This window comes from Hibiscus syriacus, unplaced genomic scaffold (genome assembly GCF_006381635.1).
Source record: "Hibiscus syriacus cultivar Baekdansim isolate YM2019G1 unplaced genomic scaffold, ASM638163v2 tig00110831_pilon, whole genome shotgun sequence".
In the NCBI taxonomy this organism is placed as follows: Eukaryota; Viridiplantae; Streptophyta; class Magnoliopsida; order Malvales; family Malvaceae; genus Hibiscus; species Hibiscus syriacus.
In genome coordinates, this window is record NW_024062882.1 from 4,488,241 (window position 1) to 4,508,281 (window position 20,041).

A 20,041-nucleotide genomic window follows, 5' to 3' on the forward strand; every position below is an offset into this window, starting at 1 on the left:
AAAACTAAAATTCTACAGGTTTAACAGATTAAAATATGCTTACAATTTGTTGCAAGGAGGTGGAGAGAAGAGCAACACAGGCGCAAAGGAAGCCGTGGGCGTTTACTTTGATATCGGTAGCCGTACAAACTCCCACACCGACAGCCACCACCGTCACTGCCACCTTCACTTTGCTCGAGAACTGTTTCCCATGGAGTATCCACTCCATCACACAAACCACTGGAATCATACTTAGCTTTGAAATCTGTATTTAGTACCGATAATCGAATTTTAAAATTTTTCTTAATCGAATTAACATCTAATTAACTAAAAATAAATTTCGATTCGATCATTTGATTCGGTTAAAATCGAAGTGTAAACCCCTCTAATATATAAATGATGTTTAATAACTAACCTGATAAAATCCAACTGAGTTGAGCATGAGGCTCAAGCTCATGGCAGTGATTGAAGTATTGGCAACAATGGAGAACCAGAGAAGCTCCCACAAAGGAACAACTTTCTTGGCACTGTAACCACCGGCGTTCCACACTAATCCGATTATGGCGGTCATACAGAAGTGGAAACCTGTTAGCGTTGTCGCTGTGAAATCACCAACAGCGTTTAGATTTACAGCGAGCGTAATAAGTAAATAAATACAGTAAATTTGATCGTTCGAGTTTCTAAGTTTTTCTTCTTCAATTTATTTGGTAGGCGAGAATCAGGAATTATAATGGTTCTGTTCGATCCTATTATTAAAAAAGGGCAAATTACATCAATCACTACTGACCTTTACCATCTCTCCTATTTCACTCATTGTACTTTAAATCCGTTCAATTTCATAACTGAATTTAATACAATTAGCATTTTTTGTCACTCATCTATTAAATATTTAACGGCATTAAAACGACATTGTTTTAGAAAAATAAAATTTCCTCCAAAACGATGTTTTGCATCTATATAACAATTCATTTATAACATCGTTTAGTGAGAAACAACTGTGTGATCAATAATGTTAAATTTAGTGAGGAAATTGAACGGATTTAAAGCATAGTGAGTGAAATAAGATAGAAAACAAAATTAAGTGATTATTGATATAATTTATGCTGGAAAAAAAATTGTTATTGCTATCTCGTATTTGATGCTTTTATAAACCAAACATAAATCGAAGCAAATATTAAATCTCGCCGGGTCGAATTAAATTTCATCGCTTCAAATGGATTCGGTTCATCGATTCTATGTATTTTTCATGTAATTTATATTAATTTAAAGGACAAATAATAATGATGATCGTTGACCTTTTAAAATGTTTCACTTTGGTCGCCGTAATTTTAAAACCTATGTTACGATCAATAAATTTATAATTCGCTTCATGATCAATGCCATTAGATGACATTAACAAACATCACGTCAAAGTATTCTTCATCAAAAGAAATTGGTAAAAAGAGATCAAAGGTTCCTGTACTTTTAAAAAAATTAATATTACCCTCATATTACTTTTTCTTTTAATGTAGCTCTCCACCTCAGAAAATAAACATAATATAACCCTTTGATCAACGTTTTACATCATTGATCGTCATAGTGCTTATGTGGCAGTTCACGATGCTGACGTGACAGCGGTTGATAACGCAACGGATGACAGGGCAAATGAGCTAAACTACTAACTCAAAAAGGATAGATTGACTGATATATCAGCATTGTGGATTATCACATCACTACTGTGAACTGTCACATCAACATCGTAATAGTCAACGATATAACACGTTGGTCAAATAGTCTCATTTTTTTTATGAATTTTAAACGTGTGATATCATTGATGATTTAATAATCCTTGCTGAAACAACTTTTTTAACCATAATGATTAGTGAAAAAAAATTCTATTTTGAAGACCAATGTAAAAATCTATGCAAGTTGAGTGACTATTAGTATAAATTAAACCAGAAATGAACATTAGGAAAGTATTTTGCAGATCGGAAATGAAGAAAGAAAGGAAAGAGCAACCGACCAAAAACGAAGGCGTAACTGGCGGGGGACATGAGCTGCTTGTTAGCCATGATAAGGCCAACGGAGCTGACGACATTCAGAGCCCAAGCTCCCATGTCCGATACGGCCGATGACTGTTTCTTCTCCGCCTCCATATCTTAAATTCCAGTACAGATCTGAAACTCAATCCGCCGCCAGACGCAACGTAAAATGAGCAGGAAAAAAGTATAAACGAAGATGGAATCCTAAGCAAAATGTTTGAGAGAGAAAGGCCATGAAGAAGAGTTAAAATACTGTTTGGCGTCTTAAAGATGTCGTGAAGTTCGCGGAAATAACAGAAACGGCGGGAATAAAAAGGAAAATAAAGGGGGAGGCGGGCAACGAGTCTAAGTTCAAAGTTTAGAGGCTGACGATGCCATCATAGCATTAGGCGGCCAACGACGAGTTCAAATCTAATGCCATATAATTTAGTTCACAGGAAGGCGTATTTTTCCGGTAACTTTACTACCTCGGGCTGATTGTTGAGCTTTGCCACATCGATCGGAGTCTTGCTGTCTACGTTTTGGAGAGTTCTGTGGTAAGAGAAAAAGGTCGCATTACAGGGGAAAAGAAAGTCAATACGGCTCCAATGGTTTACAGTCAATTCGATGTACTTACAGAGCGGCGCCGTTCTTCAGTAGAAGGGCCACACAGTCTTTCCGTCCATAACCAGCTGCATAATGAAATGCAGTATTCTTATTATTGTCCAAAGCATCCACTGCTGCTCCGGCTTCAAGAAGGATTTGAGCGCATTTCACCTAATATAAAATCGGATGTGTGTTGGCTTTACCCACCCAGATAACGGACATGATAATGGTATCTTGGGTAATGCAACAGTATGAATAGGGCTTAGCAATCAAATCGTGAAAATTGAAAAATCGATATGAATCGAGTAAAATGGTTTGATTCGGTTTGATTTGGTATTATACGGTTCGGTTTTTGATTCGGTTTAAAGTCCTAATTCTTTTGATTCGGTTCGGGTTTTCTATTTGGAACCCATTTATTCCATATTGAACCGAATATGCATTTTTTTTTAAAAAAAATTATAGTTTCAAGTGATTTTTTCATTGAAAAACCGATAAATCGAACCGAATCGAAAAAATCGATTTCGGTTTTTTTAGTTTTTTAACCATTCGATTTCGGTTTAAATTTTAAAAAACCGTTTATTTCAATTCAGTTCAATTTTTGGTAAAAAACCGAACTGAACCGAATACATCCCTAAGTATGTATATGAGAGAGAGAGAGAAGAGAGAAAAAATGGGTTCAGTTAGAAAATTATTTTACCTCACCATATCCACATGAAAAATGCAGTGCTGTCCTTCCCTCTGAACCTTCTTCATCCTTGTCAGCACCGGAATCTAGTGCAGCTTTTAGACCCTACGTCATAAATACACTCAAGATTTTATAGATTATCTGTCGAACATGAAGAAGATAAGTACAAAGTGTTCATTGAGCCATACCTCAACATCACCAACACTGGCACAATGACATACAACAGATTCATCCTCATTTCCTTCTTCATCACCTTCATCTGCAGAGTTACCAGCGGAGGTGGCTGCATCTCCCGAACCAGCAAAACTCATTGCTTCACCTAACTTCTGCAGAACATCTTTATCATTCCAGTACCTAGACCAGAATGCTTTTTTATTTATTAGTAATTTAGCAAAGAAATGGTTGAACGTAGGCATCCTAAATACATTTCAAAGAAGAAAATGTTATGCCAACATGCTTATGATATTATGATGCTCTTCATCTCTTAGTATTTCGATCAATCAGGTCATCATTGCTGCGGAACTGCCATTCTCTATTTCTTCTAGAATATGTTTCAATGATGGATCTTCTTTGATTTTTTGACATCCTTTCCTCAATCTGGTCTTTGTGTTGTGGATTAGTCAAACTCTCAAGCATACTAGACATAACTGGATCCTGAAGAAAGATGAAACTCAACTTCATCTACCAGACATAAAATCAACTGAAAATCATATATCCGCTTAAACCTGCATCAATGCATTACCAAGGCGCTCAGCCATGGTCATAAACTGAGGATTCTGCATAACCTGCTGCATGGTTGAATAGTGCTACTGTGGATCGAACTGTGGAATACTCTTACTCCAGATCAACTGAGGCTTCAGAGTACGTCTTGATTTATATTAGAGGGCATGTACTATTGTAAACACTTTTGTATTTAGTCGTAACTTCATTTGACTTAAACTCGGTATTATTATTTTGGATTTTTCGGGAGCTCTCTCGTATTTTGTAAACTCTGATTATTATGTTTTAATTCCTTTTTCCTTTGATAGATTTTATATGATGTTTTACAATCAATTTAAAATGAAATTTTTTAGGCTATCCACTTCGGTGGTCCCGTGTAGCATTTTAATCCATCAATCATTGGATCGGACTGAATTATGGTGTTACAATAGGTTAATTCGAAATAAAACATGATAGCATAAATGGTGACCAAATTGAAATAATATAAAAACAGTAAATTCAAAATCAAAATAATAAAGAAAATGGACACTTAAGGACTAAAAAGTAAAAACGCGCTAAAGCTATAAGGATAATTATCCGATGGTATCTCCGGATTACGTGGATTTCCATTGTCAAAGAAATGCGGCAACGACGTGGGATCAGAGTCACCTCCATCTACAGATGTTGATGATCATGGATCTGAAAGAGCACTGTTTTGGAAAATTACAGCAATGGGTTTTGGATTGAGCATGGGGTACATAGTTTTCACAATTGGGAGACCTCGTTGGGCAGCGAAGATTATATAGGGTTCCTTCCAAGAACTTTCTCACAAAAGTTTCCATGTATTCTAGTTTGGACCTTTCTTTGAACATCTTTTTATCATGAAGTTCAATAGAGTTATATTTGGATTGTTTTCATTATGGATTAAATGAATTATAGTCATTTATGTCATCGATTATTATGTTTTAATCACTTAACCTTTAATTCATGTTATAGTTTGATGATTTAAATTTTTTTTTTTGAATTAATCACTGATATCCGATCTATTAACTGACTAATCCAGATCGGATACTGCAGAGGCGAGGGCGGCCCTCTCAACCCAGTTTGCTCCATTCGCAAACGTCAGGATTCAAACATCTGACATTGTTTAAGGGCCTAGTGTCTAATCACACTAGACCAACTGATTGTTGGTGATGATTTAAAACTTTAATTAAAAGATATTTTTTAATTTGACGTCTACAATTTAGATGAGATATTAATTTGACTGTAAACTTTTAAATAAAATGTCATTTTAACCAAGGAAGTAAGAGTGAGTATTTGATCGAGTAGAGTCATGTCAAAAAATTTCGAGTTATTTGAATTGACGAGTTCTATTTTATAAACCAAACTTTATTTGAATTTTTTTTAGAGTTTATGAAATTTGAGTCGAGCCTAGTCAAGTCCAATTGTTCAAGTTTTTGTTTAAATTTAATTATAAATATTTATAATTATATGATACTATTTTATTCTAATTTAAACAGTTTTTTACAATCATATATGATATACATATAAATTTCTCCATATTTTTTTCGTATGTGATATATGTATATTATATAAGGTTAAGAAACTCGACTCAAAGTTAAAAACTAGTCCACTAATTATTAAAAAAAAGTGAGTTACTAGAGTTTTGTTTTATAACTCAGCTCACATTTTTAAAAAAAAGTTGAATCAAGATTTTAAAATTACGAGTCAAAATTTTAACGTCGAATCTAATCCAAAAATTTGATTTTTTTTTAGCCGAGTCGAATTTTATTCACTTATACCATAAAGAAATGAATTGCTCCACAAATGGGTCCAAAATTAACAAAGCCCAACTCTCTATTGCCCTCCTTGACTTAGTCGTGAAGGAATTAGGATCCGGTTCTTCAGTTGAACATCTATGTTCATGGCCTTCTTCTTTCCCAATATTTCTCTCGTATTTACAGGCTTGGAATTATGTATTCCCTTCTTCTTTCTTCTTCCCACCACCTTCAATCTTTTCTGGTGTTTTCATTTCCCGATATTCTTTCTCCTCCGCGAACAAGATCATTTGGACCTCCTAGTAAAAGAATTGAGTTTGCTTGTGAATCAGATGATTGAACTTAAGTATTTTCTGGTTTAATGTTCATATCTGCATTTTCTCCTTTCTTCTCGAAGCTGTCGATTACTCATTCTTCATCAATTTCAAACTCATATGGTTTCCTTTCCGTAGCTTTTCCACAATTGCGGATTTAATTCCATCACCGTGTAGATAACGACTGTGAACACAACGCCGTCCGAATCAAATCTTTTCCCATTTTTTTTCTTTTTGTATTTTCTCATCAGCTAATCTTGCAAATAGCTCCATGGAAGAGGACTCCGAGTCCCCGAAAGCCAGCCACACGGAAGAAGAAGGACAAGAGATGGGGAAACGGGTCGAAGTAGAAGGTGATTAAGGAAGGTGAAGGGTCGGAGACACCCAACGACGGCGACGAAGTCGAAGTGCATTACACCGGAACTTTACTCGATGGAACCAAATTCGATTCGAGCCGTGACAATGGAACTCCACTGAAGTTTAAGCTCGGCCGAGGACAAGTGAACAAAGGCTGGGACGAAGACGATGAAGAAAGGTGAAAATGCAGTTTTCACGATACCTCCCGAATTGGGATACGCTGAGTCGGGGTTTCCTCCATCGATTCCTCCCGATTCGACTCTTCAGTTCCACGTCAAGTTGCTTTCTTGGACGGCCACCGGATCGGAATCTGCTTCGGTCTGCTGCACAATTCTCTGGCGAGACATGGTCAATGAAAAACAAAAGGCTACTTTTCTACAATTGTTTTGGATTTTTTTAAGGGAAAATTAATAGTTATCAATTGAAAATTTTAAGTGTCACATTAGTTGTAATGAGATGGACGAGTCTTTGTAGTTATACTTCAAAAGTCTGTTTAGATTGGTTTTTATTAATTTATTTGATTAAAAGTATGTTAATGTTGTAATTGTTACAATAATTGAACATATAAGATGAAAAAAAAATTAACGAACGAAAATAAATTTTGAATCGAAAATACAAAGAAATTATCTAGAAATTTAAAATTTTTACGAGGAGAAACCGCCCACTCTCCTCGTGATCCATCTACGGATAGATATCTACACCATCTGCATTCATATGGTTGGACATTTTAACTAGCTCGGGACATTTCAAAGAAAGGGAGGATCGTGGCCATCAAAGCAGATACTTACAAATTATCTCCGGAAGTGGATATTCACCGCCGACGGTGGCAAGAACAGAGATGGCTGGATGAAGGAGAGAGCCAAAGGCAAAAAGGGATGGAACAGGAAAGGTGAATACCTTTTGCTCCGACCATCCACGCTACCGAATTCTGGGCCTAAACCGGAAAGGGTCAAACCGTTATTATTTTTCATACTATGCACTTACGGTTTTTAATCGAGTAGGGCGGGAAAGGAATAACCCTAGACAGAAAGACGAATTATCGTGGTGTAAATGGAAAGCGAAATTCTATTAAGCCGTATATGAAAAAAAAAAGGTACTACCTGTCTTGATCTTAAATTTGTGAATGTTTGGTTGCCTCCTAGAAATGAACCTGATGGGATGATCCGTCGACTGTCTCGGCCGGTCAGTTGCAGATATTAGCTGCAAGAACATGCCAGAAAATGGTTAGGCATTGATAAACTGGATTTGAAGGGGCAAATAAAAAATAGAGGGAAGTTTAGGAATTATAGAGATAATTTGTTACCATTCCTATAGAGATATGATTTGTTACCATTCCTATAGAGATATGATTTTGTAAATAGATTTCTACAATCCCTTATTTTAAGAGATCATATCCTAGGATTATTTTTTTTCCTTTCTTAGAGTTTCCTACTTTAGAGAGATATTTTGTATATAAATATGTAATCTGTCATATTGAAAAAAAAAAAGAAATTACAGAGAATTACTCTGATTTCTACATGGTATCAGCTTAGGTTACAATTTCTTTCCAACCTAGATGATGTCCACAACTTCTTCTCTTACTCCGGAGATCACTTCAAATCCAGAAAATTTTTCTGGTTCTGCTGCTCAATCAGAAGGTAATCTGGTCATGAAAGAACCGAAAGGTAAACCTCATGCTACAATTTTTTTCTCCTCCCAGTCATCCCCTAATTAGATCTTCGATTCTGGTGCTACGGATCATATGACTGGTAATAAGGATTTGTTTTGCAATTTTTTTTCCAAACTTTGGTAAAGCTGTCAAAACGACTGATGGTTCTTTGTGCAAAATAGAAGGACATGACAATATTATTCTCAATGACCAGATTGTACTTAAAAATGTCATCTTCGTACCAAATCTGGCTTGCAATCTCGTTTCCGTTAGTAAACTTTCCACCGACTTGCACTGCTCTACAATTTTTAATGATATTGATTGTACTTTACAGGCACTGAACTCGAAGAAGATGATTGGTAAGGCCAGCTTGCAAAATGGCCTCTACATTCTTCCTGCCTCTACTAAAACCGAAATCTCGAAATCTTTCACCGCTTTAGAAAAAGTTGATAATGTTATGATATGGCACTATCGTTTAGGTCATCCTAGTTTTCACTATCTTGCAAAAGTTTTTCCTGTTCTATTCATTCATAAAAGACCAATTTTTTTTCTTGCAAAGTTTGCTCTAGTGCCAAACATATTAAATCAACTTATTCTCCTTCTGCATATAAGCCTTTTCACCCTTTTGCTTTGATCCACAGTGATATTTGGGGTCCTTCTCGAGTGAAGAATGTTGATAATTGTAAGTGGTTTATCACTTTCATTGATGATCACAATAGGATAACTTGGACTTATTTGCTAAAAGATAAATATGAAACTGCAGGTGTTTTTACCCAATTTTATAACATGGTTCTCACTCAATTTGGGTCTAAAATTCAGCTCTTTAAATCTGATAATGGCAGTGAATTTTTTGCTAAGTCTTTGGGTGCGTTTTTCAGGGAAAAGGGCATAGTTCAGATTAGTTCTTGTGTTGACACCCCCACAACAAAACGGTATTGCCGAAAGAAAAAATAGACACCTCCTTGAAGTTACTCGTTCTCTTCTATTTACCACTAATGTTCCAAAATATTTGTGAGGGGAAGCCTTATTAACTGCCACATATTTAATCAATCGAATGCCTAGTAAGGTTTTACAATTTCAAACACCTCAATCTATATTTTTGCAATACTTTCCCCATTTTAAACCTATCTCCTCCATTCTTCCACTTAAAATATTTGGTTGTACTGTTTTTATCCAAAACATTGCTCCTAATAAGTCCAAGTTAGATCCTAAATCATTAAAGTGTGTACTGGTTGGGTATTCTTCACTTAAGAAGGGTTATAAATGCTATCATCCTCCTTCAAAACGATTTTTTATCACTATGGATATAACATTTTATGAGCATGATCCCTATTTCACTCAGGCTGAAATTCAGGGGGAGACATGGAAGGATTTTCAGCCACATCATGTATCTCATCCTACTCTTCATTCTCAACCTTCAGAATTGCCACCAATTTTATCCTTACCTACAAATTTGTCACCTGTAACTACTCCCATTAATCCACCGGTAGTACCTATCATTACTTCACCCATACCCACTTTAAATACCCTTTCTGAAAATACACCTACTCTCATTCAAAATATTCCACAAACAACACCAATCAAACAACTCTGTTTCTATACAAGAAAAAGAAAACATATTCCTGATGCTATTTTGCAATCTGATGCTTGCCGAGAATTGGATTTGGGTCCAGCTGTTAAATAGAAGAAGAAATCAGTAAGTCCACTTCCCCTACTCTAGATGATTTCCCTATTGCTATTAGAAAATGGGTTAGACAGTGCACCAAACATCTTATTGAAAATTTTGTTGGTTATAATTCATTGATGCCGTCGTTTCAAGCATTTACAACAAACTTGGATAAAGAACAAGTTCCCACAAGCATAGCTGAAGCTCTAAAGGATTCAAAATGGAGAAGGGTTATTGAAGAGGAAATTTGTGCACTGGAGAAAAATGCTACTTGGACTGTTACGGACCTTCCTCAAGGATAAAAGGTTGTTGGCTGTAAATGGATCTTTACTGTAAAATATAACTCAAATGGTAGCATCCAACGATACAAAGCGAGACTAGTGGCCAGAGGCTTTACACAAACATATGAGATAGATTTCACAGAAACTTTTGCACCTGTGGCGAAACTGAATACTGTTCGAGTACTCCTAAGTTTGGCTGTAAATCGCGATTGGAAATTACATCAACTTGATGTAAAAAACGCTTTTCTTAATGACAAGCTAGAAGAAGAAGTCTATATGAAGTTGCCACCTAGCTTAAAGTCTGTTGAAGGAAGTAACAAGGTGTGCAAGCTCAACAAGTCTCTATACGGGTTAAAACAATCACCCAGAGCTTGGTTCGAGAGGTTCACTAAAGTCATCCTAAAAAACGACTACAAGCAATCCCTCGCCGATCATACTCTTTTCATCAAGGTAACTTCTACAAATAAGAAAGCTATCCTTATTGTGTACGTGGACGACATAATTCTTACCGGAGATGATGAAGAAGAGATTTGCAATTTGAAGAAGTTGTTAAATAAGGAATTCGAAACCAAGGACTTGGGAAAGTTAAGGTATTTCCTAGGAATGGAGGTGGCAAGGTCAAAAGAAGGACTTGTGATCAACCAAAGAAAATATGTACTTGATTTACTCAAAGAAACTAGTTTTCTTGGTTCTAAGCCGTTTGATACACCAATGGAGGCAAGCTTGAAATTTAACAAAGAAGATGGGTCCTTGGTAGACAAAGAGAAATTTCAAAGATTAATTGGGAAACTAATTTATTTATCCTTGACAAGACCAGATATAGCATTTCATGTAAATGTGATAAGTCAACACATGACTAATCCTACTGAAGAGCATATGGCAGCAGCAAATAGAATTCTCAAGTACTTGAAGAAAACTCCAAGACACGGTTTAATGTTTAAGAAGACACAAGACAGAACTGTTAAGATCTTTACAGATTCTAGTTGGGCCGGAGACCTTACTGAAAGGAGATCCACTAGTGGCTACTGCACCTTTGTTTGGGGAAACCTTACAACTTGGATAAGTAAGAAACAATCTGTCGTTTCAAGAAGTAGTGCTGAAGCTGAATTTAGAGCACTAACATTGGGAATATGCGAAGGAATTTGGCTACTTAAACTACTGAAAGAACTTGTCACTAATCAAGATGATCACTTTGAAGTTTTGTGTAATAATCAATCTGATATTCAAATTGCCAAGAACCCAATTCAACATGATCATACAAAGCATGTTGAGATTGTTAGGCATTTTATTGCTGATCAAGCTAACAAAAAGACATCCACACTTTTATACATTCCTTCAGAAGAACAAGTTGCAGACATTCTTACTAAGGCTTTGCCAAAGCCTGTTTTCAATAAATTCCTATTCAAGCTGGGATTATACAATATATATTCTCCAGCTTGAGGGGGAGTGTAGGAATTATAGAGATGATTTGTTACTATTCCTATAGAGATATGGTTTGTTACCATTCCTATAGAGATATGATTTTGTAAATAGATTTCTACAATCTCTTATTTTAAGGGATCATATCCTAGGATTATTATTTTTCCTTTCTTAGAGTTTCCTACTTTAGAGAGATATTTTGTATATAAATATGTAATCTGTCATATTGAAAAGAATAAGAAATTACAGAGACTTACTCCGATTTCTACAGGAAGGTATACATAGATCAAAGAGAAACTATGGACTTAAATGCCTGACATAAAAGAACCTCGAAATAAAAATGAGGTAGAAAGCATGGGAATATATTAGCACTAGCAGCCTGTGAATCACACCTTCTCATCGAAGTGAAAGAGAGACTGATCGAAGTAGGGAGAAGGGCTCATTGATTGACAATTTAAAGGCAACGAGGATAGCATCTTCTTTACAAACTGCAGAAAAGATCAGGGACTTGGTCATACAAAGCCAAAGATTGAAGACCTAAGATATCATGCCAGAAATGATTTCTGGCAACACTATTGTGCCTAGCATAACCTTAATGAGGAAAACTATCAGAAGAGAATTCCAGAGACGATGCAAGAAAACTATAAAATAGTATACTAGCAACAACTTCAAATTAAGAAATTCACACCTGCGAGGCACTGTTGGCTTTATTCTTCATGCGCATTAGTTGATCAAGAGCATGAATATTATTTGAGTGAGAAGATATGAAATTCATATTCGTCGAATTTGTTGATGTTGCATGGAAATGGTCACAGAAACGTTCAAAGAGAAGGTAAAGCTCGTCTGCTGCATTCTGAATGAAGTAAGAGATCATGTGATTGTTCAAGAATTCAACAAACAAGAAAAGACAAACATAATAATGATGAAATAATACCTGGTAGAATGCAACAATTTCAGTTGTCTCCATATTATATACAACAAAGAATGCAGGAAGTTGATCAGTGTTTCATGATCCCTGGAATTTTCAAGTCAACAAATCATATTGTATTTCAATCAAATATTTATATATAAACCAACCAGTTTTCCAATTCAGAAAGAGTTGTTGAGGGTTTTATGATAAAGAAATATGAATTTTGAAAATCTTTCATCAAACCACTACAATATATTTCCTCAAATATTTCAGGCCTACTTTTACTGTTGCTAAGGTCTATATTGTTCTGACTCATCATTTCTATAGAAGTATATGTGTTTGACACCCATATCCAACATATAACCAAACGAGGCTGTGGAGATAGGTTCCTCCAAAAGCTTCAAATACATAAAGATCTTGGGGAAAATGAACATATCAACATACACCGTGTCAAATACGTAACCATTTCCAACACTCACAACCAAGTCTGAGTAACACAAGTACAAGCAAAAGCAAGAAAACCTTACCCCCCACATCAACACTGCCAAACTTGATAAGCAGATGATGCCGGTCCAAGAATTGCACCTGTACAAGAGTTGTGCGTAATTTGTTACATTACTTTCCACTAGTGTAATAAGACTTCAAAAATCTTATATGGAAGAACTAAACAGAACAGACAAGAAAATTTTATTTGACTCGTAGAAAACAGCAGAACAAGTTCGTAGAAGATAAGAAATTTAAAATTCTACCTTCAAGATCACCAAATCAACATAGTCCTGGAAATGGAATAGAACTTCTTCAGGCATTGGACCCTCTAATATAGCAAACAAACATTACAATTAAATCTCTGAAATTACAAGAGATAAAATTATATCTGAAACTTTTCATAAAGCTCATTAGAGCTACTGATAATATACAGAAATGTGAAAGAAAAAAAAGTAATTTCAAAAGAATATAATTAAACATGAGCAAAACGAAATAAAAATTACTTTGGGAGTGCAGAAAACCGACTAACTAACCCGGGTTTGATCTGTTTCTTCACTCCATATTTCCCGGAATATGAATGAAAGTAAGCGTTGTTTGATACCACTCAAAAAAGAATTGTTTGAATTAGGCTGGTCATGATTTATACCATTATCTGCAAGGTCTCCACGATTGCCTGACAACTGATGCAAATAACTTTTGTCAGAAGTTGAGAAGTTTTATCATCATTGTCAGATTGTTAGTTCAGACACTCCTCCTTGAAACTGATGAATGATAAAAACTATGGGCAGAGTCCAGAGATACAAGGTGATGAGAAAGTCATGTGTCTTGAAAATATTTATAAACACGAAAGTAACCCCACATTGAAGAGTTCTACAGCCTAACAGGAAGTGCATGAGTTGAAAAAGCCAATATCTTAAATTTATTAGTAAGAAAGTAATAACAGTTAAAGTGGAATCACCTATGCCTAAGTTAATTCCTAAGATACTTGAAGTAGAAAACTCAAATATAGAACATAAAAGCAAAAGCATCTTGCCTGAGAACTAGAATTTATAAAAAGCTCATCATCTTCCCGACAATATGCACCAATAGCTCGCACATCAACAAGGTTCCCAGAATCCCTGATTTGAAGAATGTGTATTGTTTGATAACGAAGCGACACAACCGCAAGCAGATCATCATACAAGAAGGCACCCATATTATGGGTAAAATTGACACAATCGTTGTGAAATACCTTTTCATCTAGTATAACCCCATCTTGCAACCTGCTTGCATTACAAAACAAAATTAAGAGCGTTAACAAATGCACTGCTCATCAGACTACTTAAATTGCCATTTTTGGAAAGAGTTCTATATCTAATACCAGTGTTCATCTTGATTTGGCAAAGAACAGTGCAATGGACTAACCTCAATAGGTGAATAGTGATTTTTTCAAACGATGGGACCCCAAGGATTGCTCCATCCGAGGCACGAGCATCTTGAATTTGAGCAGTGGAAGTGGCGAAAATTCCAAATTGATTACTCTCCATGTAGATAAAGAAGTCTTTACATATAAGCTCGTTGCAGGAAGCAAGTGATCGAACATACAACTGCGTGAAGAAACTCTCAAACTTCTTAGTTTGGGGAGGGAGTTCGTGGGTATTATCACAGTCCTCTTCTTTGCACGAGTACGAAAGCCACGTCGGCCTATAAACAATCAAATCCTGACGGTTCCTACTGAAACTCACAAAGTACTGACCATCATCCGTGAACTTAAAAAACGAATTGTCGGGGCATTCCACATCGTATATCGTGAAACCAGGAACTAAATTATCGTAAAATCTTCTAGCGCAATAAACCTGTTGTAATTGATACAAATCATCAAACAAGTGCTGGGCAATAAAAAAAGAAAAAACACAGAATAAAAAACGTAAAATAAAAGTTGGGTAATGTTTATACACTGGTTCCGGGTGCTGGGGTGCAAATTTGGCGCTCGAAAACACGAGAAGCGACATTGTTGGTCTTAAACGTCACCTTCGAATCAAAATTCTTTGTCTTTTGGATCATCGAATCAAAATTCTTGAACAAAGATTTTTTTCTTGAAATTTGTGATGATTCTAGTTCGGTTTGGTTCTTATGGAGAAAATATGGTACAGTAGAATAAAGATATGAAAAATGGAATAAATTGGTGGCGAATGGGAGTTGTGGGGAGCAATGGGGGAGAAGGCATCGACGTGGGCTGGAAGTGTTGAGAGGCTAAGAGAGCGTGGAGTGGGCAGTGTGGGACTTTAGGCTTTAAAAAAGCTACAACAAAATTTGTGTTTGCCTTACGGATAAAGTCCTCTGAATTTGTCAATTTTCTAATGGATAAACTACATGTTTAGCACATTGACTATTATTTTTGTTCTGTTTTGATCATTTAATTTTAAAAATACATATATAATGTTATGATTTGGTTTTATTTTGGTCACTTACTAAAAAATTAACAGAATTGTTAATGTGATATTTTTTTTATTTTTTCAATGATGATATGACATTATCTTATGGTGACATATCGTCATTGTCGTTAATCTTTTAACAGTGAATGATCAAAATGAAACTAAAACTAAATGCTAGATATGATTTTGAAAAAAATAGTTAAGTGACCAAAACGAAATAAAAGTGATAGTTGGACGCTAAACATGTATTTTACCCCTTTTAATTTAATATTTAATTTCTTTTAAGTAAGTCAATTGATATTTTGATGGTGTCAAAAAGGGTGAGCTATTGTATTTTCTGGTGAAAAAACGAATGGTGCAGTATTAAACTATCCGACCTATGACAAAGAGATGCATGCACTTATTCGGGCCCTGGAAACATAGCAACATTACTTATGGCCAAAGGAATTTTCCATATATACAGATCATAAAGCCTTGAAGCATATCAAAGGAAAACATAAGTTGAACAAAAGGCATACCAAATGGGTTGAGTTTTTTGAGTTTTTTTCCTACGTCAATTACAAGAAAGGTAAGGATAACATTGTTGTTGATGCTTTGTCAATGAGGTATGTAATTTTTAACACTTTGAATTCTAAACTTTTTGGCTTTTCTTTTATTAAAGAACATTATGCCACTAATTTTGATTTTGGAGAAAGGTACAACTTGTGTGAAACAGGTGCCCATGATAAGTACCATAAGCATGATGGATTTCTTTTCAAGAAAGGAAGACTTTGCATACCACAAGGATCCATTCGAGAAGTTTTAACGAAGGAAGCACATGAAGGAGAACTCATGGGTCATTTTGGCATTAAAAAGACACTAAGTACCTTAAAAAAAACCTCTTTGGTCAAAGATGAAAAGAGATGTTGAAAGGGTTTGTAAAAGGTGCCTTGTGTGTAAAAGAGCTAAATCAATAATCATGCCTCAAAGATTATACATGCCTATTCCCATACCAAACATACCATGGGTTGATATCTCTATGGATTTCGTGTTGGGTTTGCCAAGAACCAAGACCGGGTGAGACTCAATTTTTGTGATAATTGATCGATTTTCAAAAATGGCTCACTTTATACCATGCCTTAAAACTGATGATACTACCCATATTGCGAACCTATTCTTCAAGGAAGTGGTGAGATTGCATGGAATACCCAGAACAATTGTGTCTGATCGTGATACCAAGTTCTTGAGTCACTTTTAAAGAACACTTTGGAGTAAGGTGGGAACGAAATTATGCTTGTCTACAACATGTCACCTACAAACTGATGGGTAAACTGATGAGGTGAATCGAGTTTTATCTACACTATTAAAATATATCATCCAGAAGAACATTAAAACATAGGAAGATGTTTACCATATGTGGAGTTCGAGTACAACAGATCCGTACATTCAGCCACAAAACATTCACCATTGAGGTAGTGTATGGTTTCAACCCTTTAACTCCGTTAGACTTACTTTATTTGCCTTATGATCAAATAGTGAGTAAAGATGGAAAAGAGAAGGTTGAATATATAAAGAAACTTCATTAACAATTCCAGGAAAACATTGTGAAGCGAACTCGACAATATGAACAGTAAGCCAACAAAGGAAGAAAGAAGATTACCTTTGAAGTTGGAAACTGGGTTTGGGTTTACTTTAGGAGGGAAAAGTTTTCAAATCAAAAGAAATCTAAACTTCTACCAAGAGGAGATGGTCTCTTCCAAATTATGGAGAAAATGAACAATAATACCTACAAATTACACATACCTGGAAACTATGGTGGTGTGAGTGCTTTATTCAACATCTCATATCTCTCTCTATATGAAGATAGTGACAATTTAAGAACAAATCGCATTAAAGAATAGGGGATGATGTGAGTGCACTTATACTTGATTCAGAGACATTACCTCGAGGACTTATCACTCATTCAAGGGCTAAACAATTCAGGGAAGTCATTTCACTTAAATGTCTTAATGTTTTTAATTCCTTTGAAGAGTTACCAGCTTTGGAAGACAAACTATATAATATGTTACAAGCTGAAATGTAGCATGATATAGCCCCACATTCCTATACTTAGTATATTATATGCACATGTTATGTTTCACATTCATTTATAACTCATTCTATGCTTTTGCATCATTCCATAACTTCTACATATTCATACTTATCTTATATAATGTTTATGTTAGATCATGCATTCATCCTTAGCTCATCTTATCTTTTTTGCATGGTTAACATAGGTGGCAACATGCATTTGGATTAATTCTAGCTCACACATCACTTATTTGGTTGTTTTCTTGATTCACATAGGTAGACACATTTATAAGGTATCATATGGCAGCTTGGTGGAGCTAAACAACAAGAATGACAACTAAGAGTTAGATTATAAACTGTTATGCTAGCTTACCTATCTCAAAGGAGCTTAATGGAGCTAAATGACTAGCTAAATGAGCTAGAAAGAAGCTGACTAGAAGCAATTGGAGTGTAGCTGAGATGGTAGCTGAGTATCTGGAGTGTCACTAGCAAGCTAGCTTTGAGTATAACTAGCTCAAACTTTCCTAGCTACCTACTTGACACCCACCTAAGTCACCCAAGCACCTAGGGAGCACCATGGCAGCATCTTATACATTCTTTATGTGTGGAGGACCACATACATCAAGTGGTATTGAGAGCCTTGGTGGAAGAAGCAAAGTGCAAAAAAAAAACAACAAGAACAAGAAGTGAAGCCATGTCAAAGAAAACAAAGAAAAGAAGTGCAAAAAAAAAGTACAAAAGTACAACAAGTAAAACTCCAATAACAAAAATGAGTACAAAGAATAAGAAAAAAGAAATTCCAAAGAAGAAAGCATTAAAAGCGAAGCGTTAAAGGCAAAAACAACACTTTATCTTTAACCATCAAGCCAATAAGAAATTCAATGTTTTATTGTGGTGATAATAAGGTTGTAAGTGACTTGCTTTGTAAGTAACCCTTTTCTTTTTTTTCTCTGTATTTCTAATTCACAATTGCATTATATTTTGTTTTCCCTTACCCTACTAACATTTGCATTAGACGAACATAAGCGTACTTGTGAAAGTCTTGAGTAAGTCTACAAGAGAAATTTGTTAAAAGAGATTGAGTGGAAAAGGCTAAAGTGTGGTGAGACTAGAAGAGGATGTATAAAAGTCATACAACCCTAGGGTGCAAACACGATTGCATTGAGTGACATTTCAAGTTCTTGGAGTGTTCTTGTGAAGCTTGTGGGAGTACTTCAGTAAGGTTCTGTTTGAATTAAAAATAATTATGACTGGTCCTATTATACATTCTTTAATTCTTTCGAACTAATGTGTCTTTTAACTATACTTCGTACAATGTCCTTGTTGTTAAAAGGACCTTGAACATTCAATCACAAAATGATGAAAAAAGGGAGAACATCTTCCATACCAAATGCATTGTTAAAGGTAATGTGAGTTTGATGATTATCGATGGAGGAAGTTGCACTAATGTGGCCAGCACACTAATGGTTGAAAAACTAAGCCTCAAGACGATCAAGCACCCTTATCCACAAATTACAATGGCTAAACAATGTTAGAGAAGTAAAAGTGACTAAGCAAGTTCTAGTTCCATTTTCCATTGGAAAGGAAGAAGTCTGAAGAAGAAGCCAAGGAGAAAGACAATGAAAGTTAAGCATATGTGCCAGTGGAGGAGAAATTCGAAAACATCTTTGTAAAAAGAAGGCTCTCCTTGTACTCGTGTACAAAGATAGTTTTCTTATTAATAGCCCCCTAAAGGCTTTCATTCTTCTATTTCATCACTTTTGCAGGGCTTCGAAGACATATTAGCTCTAGATTGATTTCATTCCCGGGGCTACTATCCCAAACAGTCGAAGTATAAAAGTAAACCATAAGAGACAAATGAATTACAAAGGCAAGTCAAAGAACTAATGGACAAAAGATACATCCAAGAAAATTTGAGTCCATTTGACGTTCCAGTATTGTTAATTCCAAAGAATGTTGAAACTTAGAGGATGTGTGTGGATTACCGAGCAGTTAACCAAATCACCATCTAGTACAGACATCCCGTACCTCGATTAGATGATATTCTTGATTAACTTGGTGGAGCCTGAGTCTTCTCCACGATTAACTTAAAGAGCGAATATCATCAAATAAGGATAAAAAAAGGGGACGAATAGAAGATTGCCTTTAAGACAAAACAAGGTTTGTATGAACAGTTGGTCATGCCTTTTTGCTTAACCAACGTACCCATCACATTCATGCGATTGATGAATCATGTCATTCAACCCTTTATTGGTAAGTTCTATGTTGTTTGCTTTGATGACATCCTGATTTATAGCAAGCCCTTGGAGGATTATAAGGAGCATCTAAGGTCCGTTCTTGAAACATGGCGGAAGGAACAACTATACACCAATCTTAAGAAATGTGTTTTTTGTACTAACAAGCTTACTTTCCTAAGTTTCATTGTTAGTTCACAGGGATTGGAAGTGGATCCAAAAAGATCAAGGCAATCAAAGAGTGAACGAGACAAACCAATCTTTTTTTATCAAAATATTTTGTGAGAGCTTTTCTCTTTAGTTCTTAATTGAACTTTATCGACTTATCAAGCTTAGCTTTTGGCATCAACCCTATCTATTTCCACCCTGATACTTGTGGTTCTTATCTCCATTATAGATAGTGGGTCCAAGTCTATTTATTCCTCCTTAAAGAAACACATAAAGTCTGGGTATTTGTTCTTTAACAATGGTTCTTCTCTGAGTCTTCTTTGAGATACTACCTTCAAATCCATCACC

At 35.5% G+C, this 20,041-nt stretch overlaps 3 pseudogenes; all 3 read right to left on the minus strand.

The window, feature by feature from the left end:
• LOC120142861 overlaps nucleotides 1-20,041 on the minus strand; it is a 51,508-nt pseudogene that overhangs the window by 30,618 nt on the left and 849 nt on the right.
• LOC120142648 lies at nucleotides 2,432-3,915 on the minus strand (annotated as a pseudogene).
• LOC120142647 lies at nucleotides 7,145-14,886 on the minus strand (annotated as a pseudogene).